Raw genomic sequence first — 12,958 nt, forward strand, 5'->3', positions numbered from 1 at the left:
GTAAAACCATTTCAAGTTGTATGGAATAATTAAACTTTATGTAGAAGGAGCACATATGTGCCAATACTACTCTTTGACTCAGGAAAATCATCTTAGACTTGAGACCACCCCCCACAAACAAATCACTGCATTCCCCTAGCTACAAGAGAATACAGTCACTTGTGCTCTTGTCCAAATGTTTATTTCATGCAAAGGAATTAAGCCCACTATATTTGGGAACCAAATACCTGCTACAAATAAGCAAAGTATTTACAGTGACATCAGTGATGTTTGGATCACATTTGCAAGGAAAACCAAAATGTCAAATCACTATTTAAAAGTGAAAAATTGTTCTCATGCTAATAACATAGAATTGCAAGAGTGGATTTTATATATATCTTTAAACTGTTTAATTTAGTATGAAAGAAACTAAAGATTAAAATGCTTTATCAGAATGTTTCTGCAAGTCATGCTAACTTACAAAAAATATCAGCCTAACCTAAACTATTGCTGTAGCATTGCTAAATGTTATAAAGTCTAAATTTCAAGTGTTTATTGGCCATTCATTACTTCTTTGTACTTATTTAAGTGTTGTGCTTTCCTGTTAACAAGCTAGATTTGCAACACCTAGGCAAATTACTTTAACATTTGGTCTTCATAAGCTGACTACAAAATATCCAATGCGAAAATAAATTTTCTCATGAAAGTCTTATTTTCTTTGTTGGTAAGATGGTGAAAGATAAAATTTTCATGATATTCAGATGGTATTTTTATTTATATATATACAAAAAAAAAATAAAAATCCATCTCCTGTCTCCTTGTTTTAGCTCTTTCTTCTGACTTTACAGAGCCAGAATGGTATGACCAAGGAGGCTGTTAGAATCCCCAACCTGAGCTGCTTCATCTAAAAAGCCATCAAAGTTCACCCTCTTTTTGAGACCTGTAACTTTTCCTTTTCCCTCCACCCTCCTGTTTTCTCCAAAGTGTGACCTATGGCCTATATTCACAGTCTGTGCATAGACTGTGGAAGCAGAGGGATTTGAGGTAGAAACATTTCCTTGGGCAACAGAAGTGGTAACAGCAGGAGTACCAAGAAAAACAAAGTGTTAGGATAAATCTCCTCTTCACAAAAAAAAAAAAAAAAAAAAAAAAAAAATCACAAAAAATATGTTCCTCATAGCTACTCTATATGTATGGCAAAGAATCTTTATCATCTAGGCACAAGGTACAGAATATTGATCTACAGAATTAACTGAAACTCACAGTATTTTTAAAAAATAATAGTAATTACAGATTGGAATGTGAGCAAGAGAAATGCACTAAAATGTTAAGACAAAGCCCAGCAATCATGCAGTTTTAGAGCACATATATATTATGTTGCCAGTCAGCTCCCAGCACTGCTTTCCAGATGCCAGAGGAGAGCAGAGGCACAAGGCAGTTATCCTGATGGAGCTGAGATCTACCACCACAAGAACAACTGCAATAAAACAGGAGACAGCAGAAAAGCACAGGAAATTTACTCAAAAAAAAAACCCCAAAACACAAGAAAACCCCTTAAAAACCATAGGAAAGGGCTCCAAGAGTGGCTGGGGCTCCTGAGAAGGGCATCTGGACCCTGAAGCCCCAGCTTCTGTAGCACCTGCCTAGGTCAGCACCAAAAGAAAGATCTGGTTACATTTACTTGCAGGTATTTCATGTTTCAAAAGTAAATTTCTATTTCCCCAAATGTGCTCCAAGCTTTTAATCAAGGTTGTTACTACTGCTTCTTGTCATCTGTTTCCCAAAGACTAAAGAGAATTTGTCATTAGCTCATGGGTGTGTGTTGTGTCTATTTCAAGGGTTGAAAACACAGCTTGGGTGTCACCTGGTCCTTTTTATCTGACACTAAGGGCACGAAACATGCCTCCTGTGCTGAACAGAGACCCTCATACATGGAAAGCCCAGAAACATAAGCACACACATGTACTAGCACATATCATTCTAAGAGCATAACTAATCTACAGTAATTATCTTAGGGAATGAGCAGCAAAATTTCCCCTTTGAAACTACCACTGCTGCACATTCAGCCCAAAATCAGCATTTTAACATTATTCCTTTCCTGCCAATTAAACAGTTTTACAATGTGTCACAGAAAAACAAGGAATTTCAATGACTCAGACTGATTTCCCTGTTACTACCATCTCACTTCTCTGGTAGTAAAGCACAGCTTTATTTTTAATGGTTATAACTAGTGATTCCTTTGTTGATTTCTGGGAAGCCCACTGGCATTATAATCACAGCGTAAGATTTTACCATACATGATACTAATGTCAGGCAGTTTAGCTGACTTTGTCTTTATATCTGGACAATTTGGTACAGATTCAAGATGATGTTTGAGGAGTTTGTGCTTTAATTTGTTAAAACAGCCTTTTTTTTTTTTCTGCTGAAGACTATTTCAGACAATATGGTGGAGCTGGATAGAGTGAAGTCTGTTCTCCAGATCAAGACCGTTTTCATTGCTGATAGGACAGTTAAGTAAAAGCTAGTGAAATTAAAATGACACAGGAATTGAAACAGTGCATTTCCACCTAAGGCAGGTTGAAAAACAGAATGTTCAACCTGGTAAAATACCAATACTTAAGACTACTTCTGTTTTAAAATATCCAGTTGTTTGAGACTTCCATAAAAACCTTGGGCCAAGTTGGAATCTTCAAGGGGAATATTCTTATCATGGTGAAAATTCAACAGATTGTGGCTTTGCTTCAACAGTACTTCAGTAATCTCTAATTCAATCAGAACAGTCTTGTAGAAAAAGACATTAAAATGAATTCCTTTTTTTAGAGTTTTAAAATTTCAGTTATATTTTTGCATGATCTACATTTTTCCTAGTTTTATTTTAATAGTGAAAAATCTCAGCAACGTTATTTGCTATTGTCATAAAACCAGGCCAACTTTCCCCTAATGATTTATATAGCTAGACAGTATGCAGCATGTATCTTAAGTCCTATAAAACTGTAATTTTCACAGAATTGTATTTCTAGGTTATATTTTGGGATTATACAAGGAATTGGTTGCCATATGTTCGGAGAGGATTAAAAAAGCACTATCCTCATATTAAACTGGGGACAGGGGCTTGCTACTTACATTATTTCTATTCATATTACACTGTTTCAAGTAATTTCTATTTTAAGCATAACAACCCTCAAGAAATATCTACAGAAATATTGGAAAGAGAGGAACACAGCCCCCCACCCCCCAATACCAAACACAAAAGACAATGCTGCATTTCATTACTATAATTGTTGTGTTAAACCAAGCATCTAGGTTAGTTAATCTACCAGCTCTCAGGAAAAAGAAGCAAAATTTCATTCATATACATCCAGTTTCTCTGGTTTAAAATTAATTTATTTCAAAGAAGGTATCAGTTAACACCATAAAGAATTTTTTGCCCCTTTGTAATGCTCTGTAGTTCTGAACCACTAGCTGAAAATAGGACTTCAAGGCAGCGGAGGACTGTATAAGATGAGTTCAGGAGCTTTCTATGATTCTGCATCCATTGAATCATTACTACTTCTGAAAATCAAGAAAACTGGGTATTGTGTAAAATAGCTTGAGGGAACAGCTTTAGTACATTAAAATACAGTCCACAGGCAATTTTCTAAAAGAACTCTCCTTACCATAGCTCTGGCCTCCTTTTCAATATTTTAAGCTAGATGCCTTAAGTGATCTATGTATTACTGTCCTTCCAGTCTCACAGCTCTCTTTGCCAGACTGCTTTGGTGGGAGGGCGCGGTGCTCCCATCTGCAGGGGCTCCCTGTGCCCACCGGGATCCCGGCACGGCTCTGCCAGGAGTGCTGCCAGCTGGGCACAGCACAGATTGTCCGTGTGCATTTCCTCCTCCTTCTGCATGCACCTATGGAACCCTTCTCTCAGGAACCCTGGCTCTCTGCTCCTGTGCTGGCAGCTCGTGGGAGGAAAGTGCAGCAGGCTTAGGGAAACCCCAGGCAGTCCCACTGTGGCTGTGCCTCAGTGAGTGAAGGGTTAACTCTACCTCTGTTATACTGATGGAAACAAGGAGGAAATACAGTCTTCTCTATAATGCTAATTTAAGAGAAAGTATACATTAGAAAGAGTAACTAAATCCTAGAGTTTTGACGCAGGGATGTGGCGGCTTTTAGAGATTTGCAATTTTTTGATTTTTATTTGTAACATCACCCATAGGGATTTTTTTTTTTTTTTTTTGTCAAACAATGAAAATAAAAGAACCAGAGTTTAAAAGCTAGAGTTCAAACCACAAGTATCTGTAACTTCTTCTGGGTTTAGAGTAGTAAATCCCTGTGTGCATGCATACTTGCAGATAAGTGGGCACAGTTTTATTTGTATGGAAAGATAACTGTTAGATTAAAATAACTGTTCCCACATCAGTGATGACTTCAAAAATAATATAAATGCTACAAGTACAAAGGATATGACAAGAAAGGGGTTTCAAACTAAGTCAGTTTTCCAGCTTATTAATTCTGGGAACTGACTCTCCGTTTTATCACCTTTCTTTAAACCACCAACGCCAAAATATGGGAAGCATGAATACTAGCAGCATAGCAAAAAAAAAGAAAAAACAATCTCTAAATTTTTTAAAATTAGGATCAGTGGGTAGAATGCAAAAAGAATTCAGTTTTAAAATAGTATACTATTCAAGAAATAGAGTACAATATCATGCTTTCCTAAAATGATCTTTTAACTTGAAAAATTTAGTCTTGCTAAAACAGAAGGCCAATAAGAAACAGGTGAATTTTTACTCATAGAAGATATACAAGAGAAGAAATTCAGCAGTATCTAAGACCCCAATAGTAATAGCAGTGGAACAATGAAGTTACATTTGCCTAGAAGCAGCAAAGGAGACTGGAAAGTCTAGCCTTGTGCAGTGATTTAAATAAAAGCCTGCATGTATGTTGTTAGATCATATTGGAAGTGACATTGTGTTAAGAGGTTTCAGCCATTGAAGTTGTACTGATGCAGGCTCGGGCAGGATTTGGCCCTGCCTATCACATTTATTATACATGTGCTGCTCCCTCTCTTGTTTTGCTCCAGCCTGACCTACTGGCTGTCCCTGCTGGCTGGGATGCTGACTTCATCCTTGACCCTGGCTTTCTTCCACACCCTGATTCTCCTGTGGCTGCACATTACTGTTCTCATTGCTTTAGCAATCTATTTTTTACCGTAATTTCACCTCACTGAAGTCTCCCATTAAGAAATCCGATCATTTCAAGCTATCATCGAAGCTGTTTGCTTTCCTAATTTGAGATACTTGTATTTTGACCTCAATGTTTCTCAGTATAAGCACCCTGCAGAAACATTAAAATTAATCCTCTAAAGGCCAATTTTAATGTAAAATTATGTCGGTTTTCATCTTCAGCTATCCCTACCAGCTCTTCATTGATTGCTGGATCTGTTAAGAAATGTCTCTCCTTGTTTTCCTCCACGGATTTTCTCCAGACTACCTTTTCATCTAAGGCTGGACTTTTCATTCCACCTCTCCTTAGGAAGTAACTTTCATCAGAGCTGTGTGGATACCAAATGCCATCAAGTAAAACTGTTACACACAGCTTTGTTTGCACTGTATATATGCAAATGCAGATAAAGTCAGCAGAGAATAAGGTCCCATTTGGTCAGTGCTATGCAAGAATGCACTGGGATAAACAGACCATCTACAACACTTTACCCCTAACTGTGCCCAAAGGATGTATAAAAAAACAAGAGGAAATTGAGTTTTACGAGTTGAGGGGAATGGTTAGGACACAAAGCCTGTGGCTATACGAATATTGAATATAATAGGGATCAGAAAGGCTGAGAGGCTGTGCCTTTCTTCTGTCATGAAAGGCAGTGTTCATAGTGGAGGGAGGCATTACAGTTGCCGTATTTCCTTTCCCTTACTCAAATCTCTGAAGGAAGAAACCCTGCTAAGTTGTGTGCTTCCACAACAGCTTCGTGGTCCTTGCTAGAAGAACCCCTCAGCCACTCCAAATGAGCACTGTAATGTTCCTGGGAGTTCCCAGCCCCCCATTAAGCACCACTGGCTCCAGTCTGTTCTGTCCTTTGTTAGAGTTTTACCAGCATTGTTTACAAAACTGCTTCTGCTAGCTGTAAAAAATCCTTTTCTCAGTCCTTCCATCCCATCCTATTGCTTTCCCTTTTGTTTTCAAAATTGCTATGATAATACCTATTACTGAGTGACTCTTTGTACTTTGATACAAATTTCAGTTAACAGAGGGTCAAAAGAGAGACTATGGGAGATTTCAGTGACAGAGAGCAGTGTCTGAGAATGCCATGGACTTGCATAAAGGTCAGTTTGCTACCACACCTGTACCAAAACCAGGGACATTTCAACATGTTTGTTGAATACATGCATTAGTCACTAGGTAGCTGACAACTCCTATGGACAAAATATGAACACAGCCATTGCATCCCTCATGCCCCTTTCAGGGAATGATAGTAGAAAACCCATTTTCAGTTAGGCAAAATATCTGGAGTACTCCCTGTGCTACTTGTGAATTAAATTAATTTTCAGTTTTCTTCTTAACATTAGGTATTTTAGAAATGCCTATTAGACAACAACATTTCCATTTTCACAGGTAAGTGTTTTGGGCTTGCTGCTTTCTTGAAGTGACATAACTTTTGATCAATTTAACTCATAGTTTCCATATTTTGTAGCTGTAATAGGAAGCAGTTTCATAATGAGCACACATATTTCTGTGGCTGTACCATATGGTCCTGTGGCTTGCATACCACAGAGTGAAGAACAGAACTAAAACCAGAATGTAGTCTCCAAAAGTCTCCCTGGAAAGCTCATGTGCAGCAAAACCCACTACTTGGAGCATGCTCACACCAAATTACAGCACTAAAATACTTCCTCACTGAGGATATTTCCTCACTCAAAGGGATCCATAAACTCCAGAAATGGTATTGTGTAGGAGAAATTTTGGAACAACTAATGTCCTATATGCCTCCCCACAAAAAAAAAAAAAAAAAAAAAAAAAAGACATTACAGCAGAAAGCAAGCAACCAGATATAGGCAAGGCAGTGTCACATAATAAAATATTCTAGGTGAGTTTCTGTGCTTAAAGGAACATTAGAAGATTGAGGCACTTGAGGGCTCAAAAGAGTTCCTTTTTGAGTGTCCTGTCTATTCCAGATGCAGCCATATGTGCTGTTTGGTCCATTGCCTCACCTGTCTGGAGGGGCTTGTCTGAGACACCTGAACATGTAACTTGATTACAAGGAGAACATGACTCCCACATATTTGCCAGAGGTCACAGTAAACTAGAAACATGGCATGCTTTTCCATGCAGGGAGGAAGAGAAGCAGAACTGCTTTTCCACACGATCACATCCCTGCCTTCCCTGTGCCAGTCTGAGAAATGCCTTCTGCTGTATCTTGACACAGAGCTGTGCCTGTCACATGGGGGTGAAGCCACAATAAACTTCAACATGTTCCTCTGCCAGCCCACAGAAGTTACCACCTTATTCCTTATTAGAAAAGTCACCTCATTGTAGTTTTTCATATAACAGTGAAGCTAGTTTTCATTTCATCACCTGTAGCTGAGAGTAGCAAAAAAGAAAAATAAAAATCCCCAGACAATTGTCTTTAAAAATAAATGAATCAGTCAAGTCACAGCAAACTACTCACAAGAGAATTCATCCTTGGAATTTAATACAGAACAAGCTCTGCAGTGCACCATCACACACTTAAAATAATGCTTTTCCAAGGCACGTTATCCTCTCAACAAAAGGGAAGAAAATCCAAAGCAAAAAACAACAAAAAAACCCTCAATATTCAAATTCAGTACTGTTATTCCTACAGCAGCTGACAAGCACTGCAGTAGTATCAGAGGCAGCCAACTTGGAAATATTACTACTTTCAGTATAAGAGATTGCAAGAAATTAATAATTTTTCTCAGATTTCAGTGTTTCTGCCCCAAGGAAAAACTGAAGTGGCAACAGGAGAAAGTTACAAGTATATCACAGTTCAGAGCAAGGAATTCTTCCTTGATTTACTGCTGGGCTGCAAGAGCCTAAAAATTAGGTTGCCTAGTTGCCCAGACTAGGATATGTGGTGCCAAATTTAAATTTCTGTATTTGCTTCCTTTGGCCAAAGAACCTGGGAGTCTGAACCAGCAGCACCTACAGTTATGTGCAAAGAGAGCTGCCAGGCTGGAAACACCTGGGTCAAAACCTACCTGCTCTGGAAAGCTTCCATGGAGAGGCTCTGCTGTACACCTTCGCACTGGAGGAGAGGAGTAAAGGAGAACAGAGTGTGGCATTTCTTCCTCAGTAAAATTTACCTATAATAATCTAGGCATAATATAACTTTGGAGTGCAGGGAAGGACCTCCAGTGTGGGCATGACCGGAGCAGACAGCCCCCACAGCCCTGTGTCACCTCCCTGAGCACAGGGACAGTCCAGGACATCATCCCACAACCAAGCAGGGCTGGAAGGAACAAGAGAGCAGCACTCTCAGAGCATCCCCAAAATCCAAGGCAATGAGCCCCGGCTGGGCTGAAATAGGGAAGTGGGCAGGGTGGGGAGAGGCCCTAGGTGGGGATGACCAGGCTTGTCATTACTGTATTGACTTTTTTCTTTTTAATTAAACTCCAGAAATGAATGTTACAGAGTTATTATTCAAAAATTCATGCAATTAATACTTTAGGTGTAGTGTTTTCAGGTCTTATTCAATGTCATAGAAATAAAATAAGTGGTTATACAAGCTAGCATGACAAGTGGGTGGTTTCTTTAGGAATTTTCTCATTCAAAACACCTGGTCATGTGTTAAAGGGCCAGAATTAATGTACATTATTAAGTTTTGCTCTGACCATAATTATGTCCACAATGACTATGCAGAACATCCTTTGCCTCTGTGGCTGGGCTATCCAAAGCAGGATCCTTCAGGTAGCTGCCTGCCCTACACACACTCACAATCTCACTTATCTACGTGGCCCATGCTGCTAACAGCAGCACACAACCCAGCACCTCCACCCAGAGGAGGCATTTTCTCTACCTGCTTCTCCCTGGCATTTCTTATAGTCTTCCTTAGGCACCTTCTTTTATTCAAAATTGTTTCAGTTGTGTGATTAAAAAAAGGAATTAAATTTCTCTGCCTTTCACAGGCATTTCTTGGAATGTAGTGATGGGGACAGGTTTTGTCCATTTTCCAGAAAGTGCCTCTGCCAAGGAGAAATGCATAAAGAAAACAGTATTTCATCTGGATAACCCAGTGTTTCCATTAGAATCACATAATGTCTAATTATGTACTCCATAAATCTTCATATTTTGTTATGAAGCTCCTAATAACAAAGTCTGATAAATACATTCTCTCTCCTGGCCACTACCAATTGAGTAGAAAAAATACTTATTTATGAAGCTTTATTAATAAAATCTGAATAATTCAAACAGCTTCTTCAGTGAAGAAACAGCATATTCCTATTTGCATATAAATGAAATGATGCTTTAGTGTCAGAGTGAAGAATTAAATAATATGAATTTTTACAGTGCAGTCCTGACAGCCTCATAAATATTACGGTCATAAGTTGCAGTTTCCTAAAAATCTCATTTTATCTTTTATTACAAAAATATGACCAAAGGGCCAAGTCCTACTCATTTTACATGTGTGAGTATTCCCAATGACAACATAATCATTCAGTAAGTGAGGTTACCACATTCAGCCTTATGTCAGCTACTAGAGCAAAATCACAGTGTTATCTACATATCTACTAGGAGACCAGAATCTCTTATTTAACCATGAGGAAATTCTTGTGTGTTGACAAAATATAAAGAACAACAAAGAAAACGGTAGCTCTACATTCAAAGAGACAATATACAACATGAGGAAAGGAAAAGCACACAGCTAGTACTAAGTTCCAAGAAATGCCTATGAAAGGCAGAGAAATTTAATACCTTTTTAAAATCATACACACTGAAACAAGTCAGGGTTTGCACAAACACTTTCTGCTACAGCAAACTCATCACCTTACTCAGTTTGACCTTTTTCAACTTTTCCATTGTGAAGGAGAGCCTACATTCCTTATTAGATTTTACTAAAACATACTTTGTTTGAATGAGACACAGTTTATAAAAGGTTGAGAATTCCTCTGTTTTTGCCTGAAGTAATTTTTATATCTATTTTTAACTGCCTTTAAATAGGATGTAGAGACTGTTACTGTGGTATGTTTTCTGACATCATAACAATTTTTGATATTTGAGATATAGTTGATCAGAAAATGCTGGCAGAGACAGTCACTGACACATCTGAGTGCATTATTCTAGGGCTGCACTCATCTGCATGTGAGAGCAAAGCTGGCAATCTCAGTTTTCCTGGTTAAGAAATGGAAATTGAAAAACAGAAAAAAGGACTATAGTCCCATGGTTTTCAAATAAATCTCTTCATGTTAGTGCAAGACTCACAAGTCCTGAATAATTGAATTTGACAGTATTCCTAAAGGGCACAATAGCATGAAGAGATGTCTCTCAACCTGGTGCCAAAGAGAGCGAACTTTTGCCACAGACTCATATTGCTAACAAAAAGAGTAATTAGAAGTAGGAAAGCAGGTGTCATTTAGGCTAATGAAAACTGAATAGTACATTTAACAGTCTCTACTGTCATTAAAATTGATTTTTGTCTATATGTCTGTATGTATACTTCTAATACTGACAGGGCAACAACTGCTCTTATTTGCTCATTTCTAAATAGCTTCTGACTTCTAATTTTAAGTTTCTAATTTATGACCTGATGTTCTTGGCAGCAAGGGGATGTTAAGGATCTCCTGCCTCTGTTTGTGCTGGACACAATTCACCAATTGCCTTCCTGGATCTTGCTTATTGTTTTTCTAAGGCTGGAGGACAGCACAAACACAGGGAGGCTTCTGGTTTAATTGACCTAGGAAGCGTTTAATAGATGTGCTCTAGTGTCAGCACAGATTCTTTTAGGCCTGTCAGCAGACAGAAAAGGTTTGATTCAGCTGCAGATTCTGGCAGCAGTGGATGCAATCACACAGCAGTGTTTGGATCCTTTCTTGGCGAGCTCCCAGATGTGGGTTTTGGCGATTGCTTGTCAGCCGTAGGGAACATTCTGCACGGGCCTGGCTCATCATCTGGCTTCTCATCCTTCATTTCCAACCTAAAGCCACAAGAGAAGGCAGTGCAGCAGCCTGGCTCAGAGCATTAGATGTGCTGCTTTGTTTGCCAATTTTAGTTAATGCAATTTCTTCTCTTTGCTTCTGAGAACTTGCTGTGGTGCATGCTTGGAACTGGATGCTCAGTGTTGAACGAGAAGATGGAGCCTTCTCTGCCCCACGAGTGAAGAAGGGGCTTCTGCTTATCCAAGCCAACAGCAAACAGGGAGTGTCTCATGCTACAGCAAAGGCACAGAAGCTGTGCAGATGCAAAGCAGAAGCTACACCTTTACTTTTTCTAAATTCACTCAAAATAGAGCAAGAATAAGCTCAAGGTACTTAAGCAAGTACTGAGGAAATAGAGTGGAAATAGCACATATAATTGATCTCTCTCCTGTGAAGATGTACATGGAGAAAAACATTGATGAGGAGGTGACTTTTGAGAAGATATGAGAAAAGTCATATCCAATTTGACTTAACTTGCTCCTTAAACAGAGGAGAAAGAAGAGGGTAAAAAGACATAAATGAAAGCAAGCATCAAGGCTGGTGTTTCTGGCAGGCTAGGAAGAGTGGGGCAATAAATTAAGAAACAATATGAGATTATACCACAAGGCCAGTTATGCTCATGGGAACAAAAAAAAATAAATTTTACATGATAGAGAACCAAAATCACTAGAAGGATGGCGTGAGAGAGCACAACATATGTGGATCAATAAGAAAGGAGATAATGGAGAGAAGCTAATGATCAAGCTAGATAAATGACCTGGGTCTAAACGAAAATAATTTTAGGTGTTGAAACCAAGATGAATTGAGACATTGCAGGGAAAGAAACCACAGCTAGACAGTGGTCTTGATAAGAAGATATAAAGAAAGCAGATTTCTTGCTGTGTGAAAGTGTAACTGAAGTGATGAGGAGGAAGTTAGTATGGATATGACTGACAGAGAAGTGCCAATAGCGGGAGCTGCATAGAAATGGTGGTGATTTGGTATTCCACATGAGGACAACTCCAAGGCAGGGAGGCCAAGGAAGTTGGATGAAACTTTGACCTGGCCAGGAGGCAGCAAAGCTAAGTATGCAACCTGTAAATAATCAGCAGCTATTTTGCAAGTATTAACTGGCAAACAGAATTCCTGGTTCAACAGTATTCAGAAATGGCTGTAGGTAAGATTGTCCCAAGAGGTTAATTTAGAATGATGTTGCTTGTCATTAGCACTAGGACAAACCTGCACTTATGAATGCTCATGGTGCCCTCCGAACTCCTGTAAAACTATATGAATAAAAGAAAGAACCGGATTTGTACTCCATTATTTTGTCATTATACCTAATTTAATTAATGTTCGGTATAATCTGCTTTTAAATTCAGTCACACTTAACTGAAATTAACTTCACTAAATCTCAACGTGCTGCACTGACTTCTTAGAGCCCTAAACAGAAAGTACAAATGAGAACAACTGTAGGAAAAGAAAAACCCACACATCAAACCAAAACCTACTAAAACAAAGCAGCTCAGCAACTCATTTCAGCACCCTCCTTCTAAAATGTGTAATAGGAAGCACAGTTTAACAAAAGTGGTGGAACCTGTTTCTCTATTTAACAATTTGTTAGCCCAAGTACAGCTTGTTATAAGGTAAAGCCAAGCCAGAACACTGCCTTGGGAACTTTGGCAACCCTGGGCTTGGTTATTTACCAAGGGCTGCAGTTATAGATCACTGCCTGAATTATGCAATAAACAAGATCATTTCAGTTCATATTCTAGTGAACAAGAGATCTATGTATTATCAAGTGCAGTGCAGCTACTCTTCAACAAGAGTAATATTATTTTATCTTTAAAAAAAGA

This window comes from Onychostruthus taczanowskii, unplaced genomic scaffold (genome assembly GCF_017590055.1).
Source record: "Onychostruthus taczanowskii isolate IOZ18803 unplaced genomic scaffold, ASM1759005v1 scaffold7, whole genome shotgun sequence".
NCBI lineage: Eukaryota > Metazoa > Chordata > Aves > Passeriformes > Passeridae > Onychostruthus > Onychostruthus taczanowskii.